We start from the raw sequence: 14,607 nt of genomic DNA, 5'->3' as shown, positions 1-14,607 counted from the left end.
ATCCGGTTCGTCCGGAAAGCATGGCAGCACCTCCCGCAACCCCTGCCTCAATCTTACATAATAGAAAACCTCTAACGGTGTAGGTTGGACATGTTGGAATAACTGTTCCCGTGTACGGAATTTCCCCTCAAGAAACAGATCCCCCACGTAGTGATTTTCAATTTGTCACACATGTGGTGAAACCCTTTCTCCTGTAATAGTGACAAGTTGGGGTGGTATGTAAGTGGCATATGTGGGGAATACAGCAGCGCAATGTTCAAAATTTTCACCACCCTCTTCCAGGCGTCTATCGTGCATGTCACTGTCGTGGGTGGAATATCAAGGCTCTGGGCAGTACCATGTATCAGACCGGTGAGAGGAAGTGGCTGCGCTATCCAGTCTTCCGCCGCTATCTGAGGCATATAAGGAAGCGGCTTGACCCAGTAATATGCATAATGCGCCTGCGCACTTAAATAGTACGCCTCGAAGTCTGGCACGTCGAACCCCCCCTAGCATATGGGAGAGTAATAACAGCCCATTTAAGTCGCGGCTGTTTCCCCCCCCAGAACAGTCTAATCAAGAGTGAACAAAGCTGTTTAAAAAAAAAAGAACCTGGGTGGTACGGAATATTTTGAAACAGATATAAAAAACGTGGTAGCACTACCATTTTAATGAGAAATGCCCTGCCAGCCATAGATAAAGGCAAAGCCAGCCATTTCGTGACCGTGTCTTCCAATTTAGTGATAGCCGTCCCATAATTCAATCTCAGAGTCTCCTCCCTATCACGTGACACCACAATACCAAGGTACCGACAATCTCCCTCACACCATTCCAGCGGATAGTCTAACGGGTACCGAGTAACTGCTGGGGTCAGTGGAAAAAATTGCGATTTCTTCCAGTTAATTTCCACCCCTGACAAATGCCCGAATACTATGAATTCACGTAAGATAGGGTTGAGATGTACCTGTGGGTCTTTAATATAGAGAGTGATGTCATCTGCATATAAGGAAAGGCCTATCTGTCGTCGGAAACAATTAAAAGCGGCTTCCTTATACAATTGTCTCACCCTGCATGCAAGTGGCTCTATTGCTATGGCAAATAGTAAAGGCGATAGCGGACACCCCTGGCGAGTGCCCCTTGTGATGACAATCTGAGAGGACAATTCCCCATTGATCATACCCTCGCCACTGGCCTGGTGTAGAGGAGCTCCACCCATGCCACAAATATTTTAGGGAATCCCATTCTGTGCAGGATTGTGAATAGGTACCTCCATTCCACTGAGTCAAACGCTTTCGTAGCGTCCAGGAAAACAGCCGTCACAGGGATATCCGGAGCTATAGTAGCAATCAGGGAGAACAATGTTCGCAGGTTATGGGTTGTATCCCGTCCGGGGACGAAACCTGCCTGATCAGGCAGCACCAAGTCCGTCATGATCAAGGACAGGTGATTCGCCAACACCTTAGCAAGTATTTTGGCGTCACAATTAATCAGGGATAGAGGGCGGTATGAGTCACATTGTCCTGGATCCTTCCCAGGTTTCAGAAGTGAGGTTATCACTACCTCCCTCATGGAACCGGGCAGCACACCCACCTCCAGTGATTCCTCAAAAACCTCCTTTAGCACCGGCGCCATTATATTAATGTAGCATTTGTAGAACTCCGCGGGAATACCGTCTAACCCACTCGCTTTACCATTATTCAGAGACATAATGGCATCCCTGATCTCACCTAGTTCTAAGGGTGCGGCAAGGAATCTTCTCTGGACATCACTCAACCAGCATAATGCAATATCATCTAGGAATCCGGTATAGTCTATTTCGTGAGTCTGCCGTGTCGCATATAACCCCGCATAATACGCCTTGAACACCTCCTGTATTCTCCCTGTCGAATGACATGTTTCTCCAGTGGGACTATGTGCTTCAAGTATGTATGTGCTAAATCGCGGGTTCCTTGTGACTGCCGCCAGTACCCTTCCAGGTCTACCTCCCTCGCAATACCTCCTGGCTACCCAATGTTTACCCTTGAAATTAGCTTCTCGGTAGGCCTCTTCCTCATATTCCGTGAGCTTCTCTCTAAATGCTTGATGTGCCGTAGTAGTTGGTGTGCGCACCATCTCCCCTTCCAATTCCTTCAATTCCAGCTCCAGTTTACGGAGGGCGCCCTGAATATCTCTTAACACCCCACAACTTTTAGATATGCAGAAACCCCTAATTGTCACTTTAAATGCCTCCCAGACTGTCTCAACGCTCTGGACCAAACCTTTATTTCTGGGGAAAATATCTTCTATTTCTGCACCCAGTTCCATACGGAACACCGGATCCAGTAGAATGGTGGGTAACAGACGCCATGGAGGTCTAGGCTTACCGTATCCCGGGATCCGTACTTCTACACGCACGGACAATGATCCGAGTAGGTTCTAGCCAAGTGTGTCACCTTACCCAAATCGACACTCAATCCCCGGGTCAACAAAATGTAATCCAGTCTAGCCCACGTGTTGGAGTGTGCTGTGAAATGTGTTCCTTCCTGTAGCGTTGGGTGCACGAATCGCCAGCTATCTATCAATCCATCATCCTCTATTATAGCCTTAAGAGTGTCACGTGCCTGTCTGTTATTCTGCGCACTACCATCTGAGCGATCCATTCCGGGGACTATGGCCACATTGAAATCACCCCCCCATATCACATGTGTTGAACCTATTTCCACCACTTTACCCCAAATACCTGTAAAGAAATCAGGAGTGTCCACGTTCGGTGCGTAACAATTGACTATCGTTACCGTGTCCGTGCCCAGTCTACCCCACAGCAGAACATATCTACCTCCAGCATCTACATCACTCCCTAATTCTTGAAAGTGTACTGACTTTTTGATTAACACTACAGCTCCCCTGGCATACGCTGAATATGATGAGAACTTTCACACTCCCGCCCATCTCGTAGCAAACCCATGGGGTGTGCCCGGCTTTATGTGTGTTTCTTGTAACAAGGCGATGTGGACATCATGTCTATCTAAATATGCTAAAACATTTCGACATTTCCTCGCATCATTTAGTCCCCGCACATTCCATGAAAGGATCGTGACATGCCCTCTGTTAACATTAGCCATCACCATGTTGTAACATCCTGTAACATTGCATCGAGAGATCACTTCTTACACAGTTAGCATTCCCAGCTACTCTGACCAAAGCATTTTGAACATGTATCAGATTTCCTGTTTCCCCGATTTGCCCGTGCTGCAACCTCATCTCGTAATGTACGTTTTCATCCTGCCCCCCTGACACACCCCAACTCTGTCAGTCCAACACATCATGACCCCCTCTCCAACTTTTCGCACTCTCCGTGTTTCTCCCCCCCCGCCCCTGTAACATAAACTGTGTTGCAATCCAAACATCCCCAGCCATTGCATCCTTGCTCACCAGTGATGCCGGCAGGAACGGCATATCTTGCCCTACCTTCCCCATCAAACACTCTCCTACCCTGTCCGCCACTCTACCTCCCCCCACCCACTGCGGCATCCCCAACTTGCCAGCATCCCAGTCCCACCCCCCTCCCATTCGTCTTACTAGCAGTATTGTACCCCTCAAACCCCCCTCAGCCCACTGACTAATCCCCAACTTGTCAGTATGCAGTCCCGCCCCTCCCCTCTCATACCCAGACCCAAAAAGTGACATAACCAAATCAAGTCACTGTGTGTCTTTTTCCTCAAAAAACAAACACCATAAGAGGGGGATCACCCGTTGGGGGACCAGACAAGAGGGTCGCACTTCTACCACCCCTCCCGTAGTCTTGATACGGCCTCAGTCGGGAGAGGGGGTGATACCTGGAATACCTTACCACCAGTGTCATCGGACCTCATCGCCAATAAGTCGGCCACGTCCCCTGGCCCTCAGTGACGATGTAGCTATAAGTCATTGCAAGTACCAAATCACATCGCAGTTCAGCGTGAATTCTCACAGTTGTTGTTACAATCTTCAGTCATCCTCATTTTCCTGCGCCTGATCTCGCCCCTCCGGTCCGCGGTCTCTCATCCCCCGATGATCAAGTTTCAGCGATTTCAGATAATCTTCCACCTGTTGCGGATTATTGAAGAATCTTTGTTTCCCTTGGTGTGTAACTCGTAGTTTCGCTGGATGGAGTAATGCATAATCAATTTGTGCGGCTCTGAGTTTTTTCTTCACCGCTATGAACTTTCGCCTCTCCTCCTGAACCATCCGGGTAAAGTCTGGAAATATAGAAAACTTGACACCTTCATACGTTAGTGTCTGCTTAGTGCGTGCCGCGCGGAGCGCCACATCCCGATCTCTGTAATTTAACAGTCTTGCAATTATCGGGCGGGGCGGGGCCCTAGGTTTGGGAATAGGCCCAAGTGACCGGTGCGCCCTCTCCACGATAAACTGAGTGGAGAAGGCCTCCGGACCCACCGCAGATGTCAACATTTGTTCCACGTAGTCTTCCATTCTACCAGTGTTGGTAGATTCCGGCACATCCGTGATGCGTATGTTGTTTCTTCGACTACGAGCTTCCAAATCTTCATTTTTGGCTGCTATGACCCTCAGCAAGTTCTCCATTCTCGCTAACTGAGTTGTGTGACCTGCTGTCACATCATCATTGTCTGATATTCTCCGTTCAGTTTCCACTATTCGCTCCTCATGCTGATCCATTTTGTGCACCATTGCATCCATTCGTGCTGACATTCTGTCCACCTTGTCCACCACCGTGGCGAACCCTTGTCTAATTTCCTGCAATAGTCTTTGGATCGATAGCTCCGCTGAGGAAGACTCTCCCGCATGTTGCTCCTGTGAATGCGATGGTGACTTATTCGCATTAGTATTGGTTGCTTTCTTCGCATTGTCGAACGTGATTTTTGATTGTCGTGCCTCAGGCTTTCCCATGATGGATTCTCGTAGTCGTGGGCAATTCAATGATCCACGCAGTCCCAATCGATCCTTATCCCCCTGTCCACACTACTAGCCGTCGGCAACCGCTGGTCTGCACTGGTCTTATGTTAGTAGCAGTAGATCCTCCTCAACTGGTAGTTCGCACGCCGTCACCGATGCTCGGCAAGCTCTCTCTGCCTTACTCCCCCTCAGCACGATGTCGTAGGTAAGGGGGTCAGGCGATGGTTGCTACGCTGCCCATGCACTTCGCATTAGGTATATACCAGTGTTAGCGCCTACAATGCAATCCACTTAACTCTCCAGGCATTCGCCCATCCTGTACACACGTGGTGTGTGATGAACTGTGACGCCCCCGCTGGCACGGGTACCAATCTGGTTCCGAAGTCCTCTGCTTCTCCTCTGCTCGCCAGCTATGCCACTAGGCGTATATCTGGCCGCCTGCAGTCTACTAGTCACAAGCAGAACTCGTTCAGCACCGGCAGTTATCACCATGAGGGGGTCACCAGTTGATTGTATGCATGTTATGGCAACCAATACGTGCAAGTCCACAGTGTCGGAACACAGCCGCCTATGCTCAGAACAGTCTGTGATACGTATGCATTACAGCCGGCAGCTGAGGCCCGAATGGCCCGTCCCAGTACCACCTCTGTCAGCAGCGTGGGGGCTTATCGTGTGATAGTGCACAGTGCATGTGCTTTTCTTGACTACGCCTGCAGGCCTGTGCACCTTACAATCCCATTATGTCAACTGACACGCCATCAATGTCAATCAGCCCCGCTAATGTCTATAGTTTTCAATCTGCGCAACTTGGGCGACGTGCTTGTTTATGCTCACGTATTACCCCACATAGACACAGGGGATCACAACGTGGAGCTCCTTATTGGCCTCGTTATGTAATGTCTGCGCGCCCCAAAAACCCAGTCCACCGACCGGCTCCTGCCGTGTCACTTGCAGTTAGATGGCCTGCCGCCACATTCAAACTCGGCTTTGCGCAATGGCGGTCCCCGCTCTTCTGATGTGCAAGACCCCGTACAGCCCTGCAGTCGGCAGCAGGAGGGCGCAGCCTGCGATAACGTGCAGTTCGCACTATGGTTTCGTTTGTAGCTCTCAAAAGTAGTGCACGTGGAATAATTCTTAATAGAGGCTCAATCACTTAGGATAATGCTTAACGGAGGCCGGCCAGCCGCTCGACCGCCCACACTCCCCAGACAGCACAATATGGGCAATGCACTTGCAAGCATTAACGGAGCACACTACAAACACGTGTAAATTCAAAATCAGCAGTCAGTATTGTCTTGTAGGCTCAAAGTGTACTTGCGCTGCAATAGTCAGTGGAGATCAGCAGCCAAACCTCCGCCCGGCATCCGCAGTTCCGCTGGCAGCCGTGCGGCCTGTCTGCCGCGTGTAGACCTCGGCGTTGCGTAGGTGTGGTCACCGCCTCTCTCTAGTCCGCAAGCTCCAGCGCAGCTATCGGTGCAGCCATCAGACGGTCATAACTTCGCCGTCTTTCATCCGATCGGTCCCAAACTTTCACCAAGGGTAGAACTCGCCTCAACCTTCAGGCGCCTAAAATTGTAGGCTAGTCCGATGTTGGTGTTATAGGATAATTTTAGGATAGATGACCAGGTTACAGGAGCCTCACCAAAAGGAGGCCATTCTGCAGTGCGCCCTCTAGCGCCCCCACTGGTTATGTAATAACTTATCAGTAAATCCGCAATAGGTCGTAATATCATAATGGCCCGTCGTGTGGGCTGCTTAGGAAACTCCAGGAAATCTGGTACGGGGGACTGCATCGTTGTAAATTTTAATGACCGTATGCTTGTTGAAAGGTTATTTAGAGAAGTTAGATCAGGCATACTCAATACTAGGACTGGCACTGGAATTCAGATTCTTCCACTGGGTTTTCTCTATCAACCAGAGCCTCCAACTAGTAACACTCGAACCTTACATACTAAATGGCAGTTATGTGGTAAGACAGTAGCTTTAAAACCCATTCCTCACATCCCCCCAGATAGCCAGCCAAGATCCCCAAGGGCATTTTAATTATTTACCCAGTTCAGGCAACAGACTCGCTGCCCTATCCTCCTTAGAGGATTGTGATTGACTAAATAGACCTGCAGTGTGTACCGATCCTGCAGTGCCTCACTAATCCCAGTGCCTTAGTGAGGTCCATTTAAGGAATCCGCAGAGGGGAGATCTTATCGTTGCCCAGGTCAATAGCTTAACACCCACCAAGCTATAGCTTTAGGTAACTATGCCTCCTACAATATAATATCATGGAACATTGCCGGACTGGCAGGGAAATTTCAAGCTCCCAAGTGGACTGAGTTCATCAGGTTTTTTCCCGTGATCTGCCTACAGGAGACCTGGCTGGTGGACTGTGCCTCCTTTTTTTAGAGGGCTATAAGACCTTCTTTGTCCCGGCCACACATTCATCTAGTGGCAGAGCTAAGGGAGGCCTGATAATATACATTTCTCTAGCCCTGAAATGTTTAATTACTCCTTTATCCTGCACTAATAGTAACTTTCAGGCAGTCATCTTGAAACACGGAAATGTTAAGCTGCTTTTGATTAACTTCTATAATGCAGTGAACATCTCAGGGCCCTGCCAGATTACTCAACTGAGTGGCTTTATTAACCAACACTGTAGAGATGCATCACATTGTATGTTACTTGTAGGGGACTTTAACACGCATCTATGTGGTAATCCAACAACGACACCTATGGGTGACCTGGGTTGTGACAGAGTGGGTGGGATATATTGTATACACTCTAATCGTGGTGAGGCCCGTAATCATTTATTAAATGAATATGACCTGGTTAGCTCTATGTCTGTGGTGGATGTTGGCAGCAAGCAGGTTGTGCCAACATTTAAGGGGCATACAGGAGGGACTTTCATAGATCACATCTTATTCACAGAGACTCTTCGGTCTCGTTTATTGGGTTTTGAGATTTTGAACTGTTTTTATAGTGACCATAATCCTGTTTGTATCCAGGTATTTGGGAACTTACTGGCCCTGTGGGACAGGTCACCTATAAATGGGGTGCTGAAACCCATGGACGGAAGGTGCCGCCTTAGGTGGTCAAAGGTGAATGCGGACTCCCTTTACGTCAGTATACATAAAACATGTGCCCCAGAAATCGAATCGTGTGTTTGCCCTGTTTCTGCCCCTGTGGATATTCTTAGATCATTTGAAATAATTACTAGCAAAGTGGGGACACTGTTGACCACTTCAACAACAGTCGTTAAGCCTAGGGACCCAAGATGGTTCAATCACTCATGTTCACATGCTGCCAGGGAGTTAAAGGCAGCTTTAAAAAACACACCAAGAGACCGACTATTGATCCGTTCATCACGCTTAATATATAAGAAAGCATTAGCAAAGCGTAAGGGTGAACTGAAAGATATGATCTGGAAGGATCTCCTGGACCCCAGTACCCTATCCAATAGTGAGAAATTCTGGGGCATTGTTAATAGACCACTGTTTGATACAGGGAGGGACCCAGAATTAGGAACTAACATCACAGAGAATGATTGGGTACAACATTTCAGCTCCATATTTAGGGCTAAAACCCCACAGACAGACCTGCCCCAGGAAGGGCTGGAAGTATTATCACCACACTTCACTCTAGGGGAAATTGAGAGAGGAATTAAAGGACTGACAAGTAAGATAGCACCGGGCCCTGATGCCATACCTCCTGATCTTTTTAAATCAAATATGACACTATGGGCGCCAGTTCTTACAGTGGAATTAAATGCAGCAGGATCTTTGGGTTGTCCCAGGTTATGGGGTATCTCTACGATCATCCCAGTATTCAAGAAGGGAGATCGGAACCGTACCACCTGTTATAGGCCGATCTCCCTGATTGACTCGATAGTCCAGGTTGTGGGAGGTGTGGTCCTAAACAGACTGTCATCATGGGCTGAGGAGAATGGGATTATTTCAGCTATTCAATATGGGTTTCGCCCGGGCCATTCCACATTAGCACAATGTTTAAACTTATACTTGATATTGGGGAAATACACCATGGCACGACAGGGAACCATCTATATGGCGTTCATGGATCTCTCCTCCGCATTCGATTGTGTAAACCGGGGGAAAATATGGGATCTAATGGGCGCCATGGGGGTGGAGCCTGCATTGGTCACGTTTCTAAGGGACCTCCATAGGGATACCAGGGCAAACATCAGATACTCACAAGATCTTAGGGTATCGAGAGACTTCCCTGTTGAGAGAGGTGTGCGGCAGGGCTGCATTCTGGCCCCCTTTTCTTTTTAATTTATACATCAACGAGTTGGATTCGTTTCTGTTAAAAACTGGCGCTGATTTTCCTTCTGTTGGGCGCAGGGGCTTGCCCATCTTGCTATACACAGATGATGCTGTCCTTTTGGCAAGAACCCCTAAGGGCCTGCAGACCCTATTGAATGCCTTTCATGGTTTTATGGCCGAGCGAGACCTCGCCATTAGTAACACCAAATCATTTATTATGCAGATAGGAGTGCGCCTGAAGAAATAGTACCCATTTAAGGTTAACGATGAGAAGGTACCCTTAGCCACAACCTTCTCTTATCTCGGTGTCTTGTTTCACAATCAGTTAAATTGGGCCGCTTTGGTTCAGTGGAAAAGAGGAGAAATAATACGTGCCAAGGCAGCTATATTCAATTTTGCGTCTAAAATGGGCAAACGCCCGGTAGCCGCACTATTGAAGATGTACCAGGCAAAGAGTGTGGCACTGGGCAGCTATGGGAGCGAACTATGGGGCTATTTTTGAGTTAAAAGCATCGAGGTGGCCGAGAACAACTTCCTGAAGCAACTACTGGGAGTACCAAAGGGAACAGCTAACCTAATAGCCCATGAGGAAACTGGAACACCTTTTATTCGTGATACGATAGCACTACGGCCTCTACTGTTTTGGCTCAAGTGTTGGCTGAACAAAGACTTGGTCCTCAACCATCAGCTGTTAAGGGAAGTGCTTTCCCAAGATCATGTGCTTAATATTCCTTGGCTTAAATACCTATAAAGATGCTTTACTGAGATGGGGCGCCCGGACCTGTTCTTTAACCCAAGCACGATTGTAAAGGCTGATGTAGAGCTTGTTAAAGGAACTTTTTCTTTAAGAAGAAAACTGGAACGAGAAGAGGCAGATTTAATAAAACCAACCATACATAAATTTGCTATGCTTAAAACTACCCCTTTAATGGAGCCATATTTATCGTGGCCTATAACAAGTCACGAGCGGTTCTTACTAACAAGGTTTCGGCTGGATTACTATCATTTACTATTAGCCGTTCCTAGGGGGTCTCATAGAGGTCAAGTGATACCCTCCTGTGGCTGCGACAACCTGTCTCTGCAGGATGTGGTACACTTTTTATTTATCTGTCCTTTCTATGACGTTCCTCGCAGGTACTTTTTAAAGGCCATATTAAAAAGATTACATTTTAAACAGGTCCTTCCGGCCCTTTGCTACTTACAAATGGTAAAGCCTGAAAGCACCTTATATCTGGTTGGATTTCTTAAACCAGCTTTAAAATCAAGAAACAGGCGAGAAGAGAGTTGATCTGTTTTAAGCTGACTTTTAATATTGTATTTTATACTTTTTTATATGAAAAGAACTGTATAAAATCTCTGGGGGTTATGTTCAAGATATCTATTTTTAACAAAGTTTTATGTTTATATTGTAACAATGCTTCTATGGTTTTTAAATATGAAAAACCGAATAAAGTATATTTTGAACTGTGTGTGATGTGCATGTTATCCAACATGGGAGTATGGCGGACTCAGTTTGCTATTCCCAGGACATCCTGCGCAGGAGGTGGAGGGAGCGGTGGGGGAGGCTGGTGTTGGTGCTGTCTATAGACAGTCAGAAGTAGCAGAGGGTGATGGGCAGCGGCGGCTGGAGAGAGCACAAGCAGGGGTGGTCCTGGGCCTGTGACAGCAAGGGGGGACAGCAGGTCACGGGGTGGTTTCAAAGAACGCGGATGGTGCTGGGCATCTCTGTGGGGGCTGCTTTTAACTATTGGCACCACAGACACCGCAAGGGTTCTGTGTATTACTAAGGACAAAAGGAGAGGAGAAAGGTGAGAAGAGGGGTGGGGGGAGAGGAGGCGACGTCATTTTTGGAAGCTAAGCCCCATCCTTTGCAGACTGGGGGGGCGTGTTTTTCAAGGGGAGAAAGAAACGGAAAAAACACGCCCCTCAATCCGAAACAGACGGGGCTTAGCTACCAAAAATGACGTCACAGAACCCTCTTCTCCAATGGCTGGCCGCCGTTTAGGCAGCCAGCCAATGGAGAAGAGGGGTGGGTTCAAGCCTCCCTACTCTGAGACATAAGATCTCGCCAGCGACACTGCGCATGCGCAGCCTACGCTAGCCGAGACCTAAAAAGGACAGAACAACAGTGCAAACAATATAATTGAAAAATTGAAAAACGGGCAAGACAACAGAGCATACAGGAACTATAAAAACGGGCAATACAGCAGAGCAGACAGTGAAATTCAAATACAGGCAAGACAACAGTGCAAGATACGATGAGACCGACAATCTCACTGACAGTAACGCGGTGGAATGAGCGGGGCACGAACAAGCTAGTGAACGGCAGGAGCGGGCTCAGCGCACACATGTGGAGCTGTGTGGGCGCGAGGGGAGCGACCTGCCTGGTGTCAGGGTCAAGGGTCGCTCACAAAGGTCTCCATTTCAAAAACCCCAGATATCTAGTCCAAAAGCTAGAACTATCTGGAGGTGGTAGACCTTCAAGAAGGGCTTTCTCCTTCCTCCTGAAACCATAAATCTTTCGCAAAAAGAGAACTTGTCAAAGAGCTTTCTCTGGCTCTGCCCAGAGGATCTGGAACTCTCTGCCTCCTGAAGTATGTAGAATCACCTCCACGGTTGCTTTCAAATTGGAAGTAAAAAGATTCCTTATGTACAAGTTCCTACCATAATTGGGTTTGGATCATCTGCTGTAAGATACTGGACTTACACCTTTATGTCTTGAATTGTTTTGCTATATTTCCTTAATTAATCTTTTCTCCCCCCCAGACTCACTATTTTTAGCTTTGTAATATTCTTTGATGATCCCTTTGTAATTGTTTCGTTTGTTTTGTATTTGACGCTTGTACATCTTTGATCATATTCCCTCCTTAATTGTGAAGCACTCTGATATCCCTTGGGATCATGTTCGCGCTATATAAAACTTTATAAATAAAGAGGGTGAGTGGCTGAGTTGGTTTGGCATATTTCACATATAATAGTGCAATCCACTCTTCCACCGGTTTTTCCTCTTTCTATTTAAATTATGAGAAAAATCTGAATGTGTTTGTGGGCAAGAAGGATGATTTGGTTCCAGCTGTTGAGAACTTGACTGAGAGATTGCGGTTGGCTTATCAAATAGCTGGAAAAATCTGTGTCAGGCATAGATCGCGTGCAAAAGACAAGCAGATAAGAAGAGAAAACCAAGTTCCCAGTATTTAGAGGGTGATAAGGTGTGGCTTTCCAAACGTCACTTACATTTAAAAGGAAACAGGAAATTCCAACCCAGATTTTTTGGGCCTTGTGAGGTAACCAAAATGGTAAACCCAGTGACAGTTACATTGAAAATGCCACCCTCTGTTAAGATCCACCCCGTTTTCCAAGTGTCTTTAATTAAAAGAAGTCCTTCAAAATTGCGAATGGAAGAGTCTCCCCCTAGCATCCTAGTGGGATCAGATAAGGAGTTTTGAATTAATAGAATTTTAGATTCTAAAGTTGTGAAAGGCTGCTTGTTTTACCTGATTGACTGGAAAGGTTTTGGCCCAGAAGAAAGATCATGGAGCCCTTTTCAAGCGATCATGCACCAAGACTTGTAAAAGAATTCCACAAGACATTTCCTAACAAGGCTCAACTGGTGGGAGCCTCTTTGGAGGAAGGTACTCTCAGGAATGACTTAGGGATTGCTACCATTCAAGGGCCTAAAATCAGTAAGTGGTATAAAGTCAGGAAATATCCACGCTGGAGAAAGCAATTACCGTTTACCCAATTTCTCTTGAATCATCTCCTGAAGCTATTTGGCTGCCGAAGGATCGCAGAATTCCAACATGGCTACTGATTCAAAGACTAACGCGGTAAGCGTTCCATGCTTTATCTCTTTCGGGCTTTTCCAGGTATGTTCACTCCGGCGTGAGCCTCGCTCTGCACACTTCAACTGTAGTTCTTCAAAGTGAAGCAGTGTCTCATTAATGCGCCTGTCTCTTGACAGGAATTCTTGAAAATAACTCCTCATCTTTTCAGGGTTTCGCCTACTTTTCGTAGGCTGGTGTGCACACCGAGGGGTTTATCTCCTGTTTGAAATTTTGGCAGTGAAGTCCATTCTTTGAAGAAGATCGTTCCCTTCTGTGAGAATACCAACAGTCATCTTTTGTGAGAGCTGTCATTGAATTGCAACTCTATCTTCGTAGCTGGTTTCAAGTAAAGTTTTTTCACCTATATATTCACCATTTGACATGGTGCTTGATGAAGAAAGAAATATTTTCAGGACTTCTCTTCTACTCATCTACAAGAGAAAGTTATTAGAGAAACATATGATGTTTAGAGTAATATGTTAATGAATAATATGAGAAAAAGTATTGTGTTTATGTATGTTATCTTTTCTACATACCAGACTTCAGCACAATGTCTAATAAAGAAAGACAATATTCTAAAGACATTTCCCCTTCCCCCTGTTGTGTGCTGGCAGGTGTGAATTCTTCGGAGGGCATCGGAGAAATACTCTTCTGATCCTGTGGAACCGGTTGGCTTAAGGTCAGTCTGATACCACGATCTCCACAATGCACCTGGACAACACCCTTAAAAGTTTACAGAGTACACTCCAGGCAGGGGACTCTTGGTGAAGTTGATGCAGGTGAGCTCTGTTAACCTGAAGCTTGCAGAGATCCCACTCTGTATTCCTCTTGAAACAAGGTACATCCAAAGGGCTGTAGTTCCAGATAATGCAGTAGGCGCAGTCAGTCAGACTGCAGGGCATGATGGTGCAAATCAAGTTTCTAGCTTGGCGTCCTCCCCTGTTTATTACTCTTGAAGCATGGTACGACCAAAGTGCTGTAGTTCCAGACAATGCAGCAGGTGCAGTCTTTACAGAGTGCAGGGCCTGATGGTGCAAATCAAGTTTCCAGCTTGGCAATCCTTCTTTTCTTAGTTTCAAGCAGCAGAGCTGAGAGGCACTACCCCTCTTAGCTACTTATTCAATGTTCTCTGGGGTCACACAGGAGGGCACTCCTGTCCAATTAGGTGCAGGACACCACCCCAGAGCATGACCTTTCCCTCCAAAGTGTGGCACAATGGTCTCCCAGAGAGCACCATTTCACCAAAATGCAACATAGCTGATATTTCAGCAGGGAGGCAAAAGCTGGCTAAACAAACCTTCATCTCCATATTGTCCCTCCCTTTGCGTCTGCATGTTCCTTCCTTAAACCTGCCATCTGGCTGGGTTCAAAGAGTAGGGGTGTAAATGAAACTTGCTTCTCCTGCCTGTCTCCTCTTTGTCTTGAAAATTATTGTTTACGACCCCTCCACCTGCTCTGGCATTCCTGTGTAGCAGAACCCTGTCCTCCCAGAATGTCTCTCTAACCCATGGAGCTACTTAACACCTCATCAAAGCAGTCTGGCTAATCCATTTAACTTTGACAAATCAGGACAGACCATTGGAAGGCTGAATTTTTGCTTACAGACAAGAAAGTCCTATAACTTCTTGTCTGTACATGTT

The sequence above is a fragment of the Lissotriton helveticus genome, chromosome 10 (assembly GCF_964261635.1).
Source record: "Lissotriton helveticus chromosome 10, aLisHel1.1, whole genome shotgun sequence".
Lineage (NCBI taxonomy): Eukaryota > Metazoa > Chordata > Amphibia > Caudata > Salamandridae > Lissotriton > Lissotriton helveticus.
This window is presented reverse-complemented; position numbering follows the sequence as displayed.